This window comes from Moschus berezovskii, chromosome 3, assembly GCF_049115385.1.
Source record: "Moschus berezovskii isolate FMDL1 chromosome 3, NW_MosBer_1.0, whole genome shotgun sequence".
Lineage (NCBI taxonomy): Eukaryota > Metazoa > Chordata > Mammalia > Artiodactyla > Moschidae > Moschus > Moschus berezovskii.
In genome coordinates, this window is record NC_142462.1 from 62,048,377 (window position 1) to 62,055,687 (window position 7,311).

The 7,311-nt window shown below is 37.1% G+C and overlaps 1 non-coding gene across 1 annotated transcript; it reads right to left on the reverse strand.

Annotated features, from left to right (window-relative positions):
- Positions 1-2,649: 2,649 nt before the first annotated feature.
- On the reverse strand, positions 2,650-2,786 carry LOC129552873 (U4 spliceosomal RNA). The gene has a single exon (XR_008685355.1). It is a non-coding gene; the product is annotated as a U4 spliceosomal RNA (small nuclear RNA).
- Between the last annotated feature and the right edge of the window lie 4,525 nt (positions 2,787-7,311).

Here is a 7,311-nt window from a genome sequence, read left to right on the forward strand (position 1 = left end):
AGCAGGACCATGGAAAGAGGTCTGTATACAGGGAAAGATGATGGAAGGCAGTTTTAGTTAGACCTGTTGTCCATCCTCTGAAAAGGCTGAAAAGTGAAAGTGTTAGTCAATCAGTTGTGTCTGACTCTTTATGACCCCATGGACTGTAGCCCACCAGGCTCCTCTGTCCATGGAATTATCCAGGCAAGAATAGTGGAGTGGGTTGCCATTTCCTTCTCCAGGGGCCCTTCCTGACCCAGGGATTGAACCCAGGTCTCCAGCATTGCAGGCAGACTGTTTACTGACTGAGCCACCAGGGAAGACCTGAAAAACCTGCATATGGATGTCAAATAAAGACTGGATGCATGAGGTAATCTGGATAGACATTATGGAGTCTGACACATAAATGAGATAAAAAATTGACATCGTTTTCAGTTGACCCTTGAACAATGGAGGACTGCCAACTCTTTATCCAGTTGAAAATTCAAATATAACAGATAGTCATTCTCCATATCCATGGTTCTGTATCCCCAGATTCAAGCCTGGATTATGTAGTACTGTAGTATTTATTTAAAAGAAAAGATTCCATGTGTAAGTGGATGAACAAAATTCAAACCCACATTGTTCAAAGGTCAACTTACACATGCAATTCAAAGAATGTCACCATCTAAATGAATTACATTAATATTTTTTTACTGAAGCAACAATATTCTAATCAGGCAAAATAAATAATGAAGTGACCATAATACCTTTTGAGGAGAGGTAATGGAAAAGTATTGACGAAATTTTAAAAAATACAAAAAGATTAGACTGAGGATGAAAAATGTAAGGGGACTAGCTAGGTCCAGAATTTGTCTCTTATTAAATGCATGGACTTAGCAACTGTTTTCATGTTGCTCTTCTGTTTTATTTTTTTGTTATTGTTTGTGGAATCAGTTAGTTTTGCTAAGATTGCCCAGGTTTTACAGCACTGGAAGGCAATTTGTATTAAAAACCAGCTGCAACTGTTTCCCATGGAGGAAGGATCCATAAATTACACTTCAGGTTATTTGTCAGTTAATGTAGTTTAAACCTGTCTGCCAAAGAATTTTTAAAGTGTGAGAATTGATCCTGAACTCCAACTGAGAGGCTTGTGAAATTATAAAGGTAATATGTTCACTATAGCATCTCCTGCTGCCCAATTTAAAGGTGCTAGGTAGGAGGTCAGTGGAAAACGAAGGCAGTTGGATGGCACTATTTGAAATATTTTAAATAAATGTTTTGTAAGAGACTAACATATTATGTAAAGGAATGATTTTTTTTTTTTCTAAGCAGAATCTTCATCCAATCATTTGATTTATGAATGAGAGACTTCACTGAGAATCTTTGATCTTCTGGTTAATCCAGTTTTTAGCCCAGCATTTTTTCCATGCTATAATTTGTAATGCTTTGTCTAGTCTTCTTTTTCAAATGACTAATAAGAAAGGCTTTATTTTTTCCCTACTTTTTTCTCAACAAAATATTCTGTGGCCTAATAATTCTAACATAGACAAACTTGCTTACAACTTCCTGCATGGATACTTAATCACTTTATGAGCATATTTGCTGCCCAGAAGCAGTGCTGAACCTCTTATAGAACCTAAGGGTTGTTATCGTGTAAGTAGGTTGGGTGAATCAAAACTAGATTAAAACAAACAACAAAAAAAACATGACATCTCTGGGTTTTTCTCTGGAACAACCAGGTATTCTGAAATCAGATGATTAATTACACACAAAAGCCAATGCTGCTTGTTTAATTTGTTCCAGGGTTTTCAGTATATAAAAAGATGAAGTGTAGCAAAATAAAATTAATATCCAACTTGTAGGATGAATAGAAGGTAAATTTGGAGAAGGAAATGGCAACCCACTCCAGTGTTCTTGCCTGGAGAATCCCAGGGACGGGGGAGCTTGGTGGGCTTCTGTCTATGGGGTCACACAGAGTCGGACACGACTGAAGTGACTTAGCAGTAGCAGTAGCAGCAACATGAAGGAGGAAGGAGAGATGGAACTAGGAGTGAGGGCACGGCACAGGATCCATGAGGTGTTGTTCACTTGAAAAGGATGAGCTCAAAATGAGCCCTAAGCTTGAACCATCAAGGAGAAAACTGTATTTAATTACAGGGCTTAAGAGTATCTATGAGGAAAAAATGATGCATTAGTGAAGAAGTCCATCAAGTTTTGATTTGCAATTGGAGAGGAAGAGAGAAAATCCTTTATAAAGGAATGAACAATAAGTTTCCATCATTACCGGAGACCTAGCAAGGACTTTCTCTGTGTCTAATGATGGCCCTCAAAGAGGCAGCTAACACAAAGCCTGTGTTGCAAGAGGAACCTCAGGAGTGGGAGAGAATTAGGTGTTGAAATACCAATATGAGGTCCAAGCAGGAAAGGTTAAGAGCCCCAAGTACATCATTACAGTTTGTTATTTATTGAAAAATAAAAGGTAATAAAATACACAGTACAGTGCACAAGATTTTTATCTTATGATTTATGTTGTGTTTTTTTTAGAACTTAAGAAAGACTGGCCAGTTAAAATCCCTGAAATCCAACTATGGCATAATGGAAACAGCACTAGATTGAAGCAAAAACCTAGTGTGAGCTTCAATTTCCTTAACTATAATACTTCTTCTTCTTTTTTTTTTTTAAATTCAGTCTCCACAGAGACTCTCAAACATTGACAACGTCAACTACATTTTCAGTTCTTTTCATGTAGTAGGACACTTTTCAATTAGCAATAACTATACCTCGGATAAACCTCACTGGTTATGATATAGCCACTGTGCAAAGCTCAGCTTCACTATCTTCTGATTTTGCCAGACAGGTCATGGTTGTTCCTACTGAGACCCAGATGTCACACCTATAAAAAGGCAAACCAAGGTAAACCATTCAATATCATAGTAATCCAAGTCTATGCCCCAACCACTAATGCCAAAGAAGCTGAAGTTGAATGGTTCTATGATGACCTACAAGACCTCTAGAACTAACACAAAAAAAGATGTTCTTTTCATCACAGGGGACTGGAATGCAAAGGTAGGAAGTCAAGAGATACCTGGAGTAACAGGCAACTTTGGTCTTGGAGTACAAAATGAAGCAGGGCAAAGACTAACAGAGTTTTGCCACGAGAACGCACTGGTCAGAGCAAACACCCTCTTCCAACAACAGAAGAGACAGCTCTACACAGGGACATCACTAGAAGGTCAATGCTGAAATCAAACTGACTATATTTTTTGCATCCAAAGATGGAGAAGCTCTATACAATCAGCAAAAACAAGACCAGGAGCTGACTGTGCTCAGATCATGAATTCCTTATTGCCAAATTCAGATTTAAATTGAAGAAAGTAGGGAAAACCACTATACCATTCAAGTATGACCTAAATCAAATCCCTTACAATTATACAGTGGAAATGAGAAACAGATTCAAGGGATTAGGTCAGATAGACACAGTGCCCAGAGAACTATGGACCGAGCTTCGTGACATTGTACAAGAGACAGGGATCAACACCATCCCCAAAAAACAGAAAAGCAAAAAGGCAAAATGGTTGTCTGAGGAGGCCTTATAAATAACTGAGAAAACAAAACTGAGAAAAAAAAGACATCCTAGATTGCAAAGTCAAGTGGACCTTAGGAAGCATCACTACCAACAAAGCTAGTGGAGGTGATGGAATTCCAGTTGAGCTATTCCTACTCCTAAAAGATGATGCTGTGAAAGTGATGCACTCAGTATGCCAGCAAATTTGGGAAACTCATCAGTGGCCACAGGACTGGAAAAGGTCAGTTTTCATTCCAAACCCAAAGAAAGGCAATGCCAAAGAATGTTCAAGTGACCCAACAATTGAACTCATCTCACATGTTAGCAAAGTAATGCTCAAAATTCTCTAGGCCAGGCTTCAACATTACATGAACTGAGAACTGCCATATGTTGAAGCTGGATTTAGAAAAGTCAGAGGAACCAGAGATCAAATTGTCAACATCCGTTGGATCATAGAAAAAGCAAGAGAACTCAATAAAAACATCTACCTATGCTTTATTGATTACGCCAAAGCCTCTGACTGTGTGGATCACAACAAACTGTGGAAAATCTTGAAGAGATGGGAATACCAGACCACCTGACCTGCCTCCTGAGAAATCTGTATGCAGGTCAAGAAGCAACAGCTAGAACTGGACATGGAACAATGGACTGGTTCCAAATTGGGAAAGAGGTATGTCAAGGCTGTATATTGTCATCCTGCTTATTTAATTTATATGCAGAGTACATCATGAGAAATGCTGGACTGGAAGAAGAACAAGTTGAAATCAAGATTGCTGGAAGAAATATCAGTAGCCTCAGATATGCAGATGACACCACCCTTATGGCAGAAAGTGAAGAGGAACTAAAGAGCAGCTTGATAAAAGTGAAAGAGGACAGTGAAAAACCTGGCTTAAAACTCAACATTCAAAAAACAAAGATCATTGCATCCAGTACCATCACTTCATGGCAAATAGATGGGAAAACAGTGAGAGACTTTATTTTCTTGGGCTCCAAAATCACTGCAGATGGAGACTGCAGCCTTGAAATTAAAAGACGTTTGCTCCTTGGAAGAAAAGCTATGACCAACCTAGACAGCATATTAAAAACAAAGACATTACCATGCGGACAAAGGTCCACCTAGTCAAAGCTATGGTTTTACCAGTAGTCAGGTATGGGTGTGAGAGTTGGACCATAAAGAAGGCTGAACACTGAAGAATTGATGCTTTTGAACTGTGGTGTTGGAGAAGTCTCTTGAGAGTCCCTTGGACTGCAAAGAGATCAAACCAGTCAGTCCGAACGGAAATCAGTCCTGAATATTCATTTGAAGGACTGATGCTGAAGCTCAAATACTTTGACCACCTGATGCAAAGAACGGACTCATTGGAAAAGACCCTGATGCTTGAAGGCAGGCGGAGAAGGGGATGACAGAGGATGAGATGGTTGGATGGCATCGCTGATGCAATGGAAAGGAGTGATAGCAAGCTCCAGGAGTTAGTGATGGACAGGGAAGCCTGGCACGCTGCAGTCCATGGGGTCACAAAGAGTCGGACATGACTGAGCGACTGAACTGAACTGATTCAAAGGCTTGGAACAGAGAGTATATTCTTATTTGCTTTGGAATTTCCCTAGGAGTCAGACATGACTGAGTGACTGAACTGAACTGAAAAAGGAATTAAGAATACCTACTCAGAAAGTTTTTCTGAAGTTTGCACAAAATACTGCACATAAAAGCCTTTCATTATATGATCTGAAATACTCATTTCTTTATATTATCTAAAGGTCTTTTAATTATATTTTGAAGAAGTACTTCAAGAAAATTGAAAATTATCTGCAAGATAATTTATCTTTATGTGAATTCATAAATAGTTACATAGAGATCCATTGAAAGATATTGTTGTTATAAAATTTACATTATTGGAGTTCCTAGAATATGAATAGGAAGCTAGTAAATACTTGATGTGTTTCATTCTTTGCAACCTGAAAACAGTATTATTAAATACTTCTTTATTAAATTAAATAAATTTTATTTTATTATTAAGTATTAAGCAAAATTGTTAATCATAATTATTAATATTAATTAACAATTATTTATTATTAATAAAATTTTATTATTAAATTAAGCATGGTTTATTATTCTACCCATTTTATAGGTTATGAAGTTAAGGAGATAAAGTTACAGAGCTCAGTTTAGAAATGTGAAGTCTGTCAAAGGAGAAAAGGGCTAAACAAAAAGATACTGTGTAAAGAGAAGGGGAAAATGAAATACTTAAATACAGAAAATATCTATTAGACAGCAATGTTAGACCCTCTAAAATTATTGGTACTTATTGATATCCAGAGTGGAAGTCCTTTTCAAGAACATATTTGAAAGCCAATGAAGTTCCCACATTATTTGTACAGCATCCTAGTCTTTAACGTTCAAAACCCAAGGAGTCCACACACGTCTCTAGATCTGACAGCCACTACCAGGAGGGTCAGGCTCTGCACCGAATTGCTCCAATGGCTCAGCTGAGCTTTAGGGTGACAGTAGAATCCACTATACTGAGCTCCTAAATACCCAAATTTTGTTGCATATATTTTGGGAAAAAATTCTTCTCTTTTTTCATTTTAAAATAGAGAGTTTTTAAAAGTTCCCAAGTAAAAATTCATCTTTACATAAACTCAAACCTATTTATTAAGAAGGTCACCAGTTAAATTGAATTCCAGGAAAGGAAGTTAGAACAGAGATCTACTTTGTGTTCTGTCCTGGGGCTATGAAGACCCAAAGAGACAACAATATGGAATGCTGAAAAACTTAATAATATTAAAAGTACTAAAGAAATGTAACACATTATTATTCTACCTGAAATACCAAGTATGTTCATAAGACTTAATAAGCTAAATTAATTGTATTAGTTTGCTAGGCCTGTCTTAAAGTATCACAGACTAAAACAATAGAAATGAAATTTTTCACAATTCTGGAAGCCAGAAGTCCTAAGCCAAGATGTTGGCAGGTTGGATTTCTTCTGAGATGTCTACTCTGGTTTGCAGATGGCTGTCTTCTCCCTATGTCTTTACATGACCTTCTCTTTAAGCTTATTAGTATCCCAATCTCCTGTATGACCATAAAGACAGCAGTCATATTGGATTAGGGCCCACCCTAATGACCTCATTTCAATTTAAATGTCTTTTTAAAGATCTTATTTCCAAATACTGTCATATCTTGAGATATTGGAGGTTAGGACTTCAAATATGAATTTGGGGAGAGGAGATATAGCCTATAACTTTAATATAGTATAAACACACAGAATGATGCCACATTATAGCGTACATATTTCAAAACAAATAGTAAGACTAGCATTGTAAATACTGCATAGTAAACATATGACAATAATAATTTAGTAGTTTTTATTGATTCATGACCTTAAAATTCCTTAAGAATATAAATTTGCTTGTTTGTCACAGCTGTAAAAGCCAGTTGCACAGGAGATTTGTTCTGTACTCCTACAGACCCAACCATCCTTACGTGTTTATTGCTAGGAGCTGAGAATCAAAATAGAAAGAATGTATAGAACGTAGGGACTTAATATCTAATTGAAGCAACAGTGCAGATGTTTAAGAGAGAAAGAAGAATAAACAACAATACAAGTTTGCATGTTCTAAATTCCAAACGGGAGATTAGCTGTCTTCCTGGTTCTGGGGTCATACCAGCCAGCTCTGTATTAAAGGATTCCAAGAGAAAACCAACACTATTTAAATATGCAGATAATTAGTGGAATAGAATTTCAACAGAAGGAACAATAGCCACACACCTTTTGAAGGCTTCT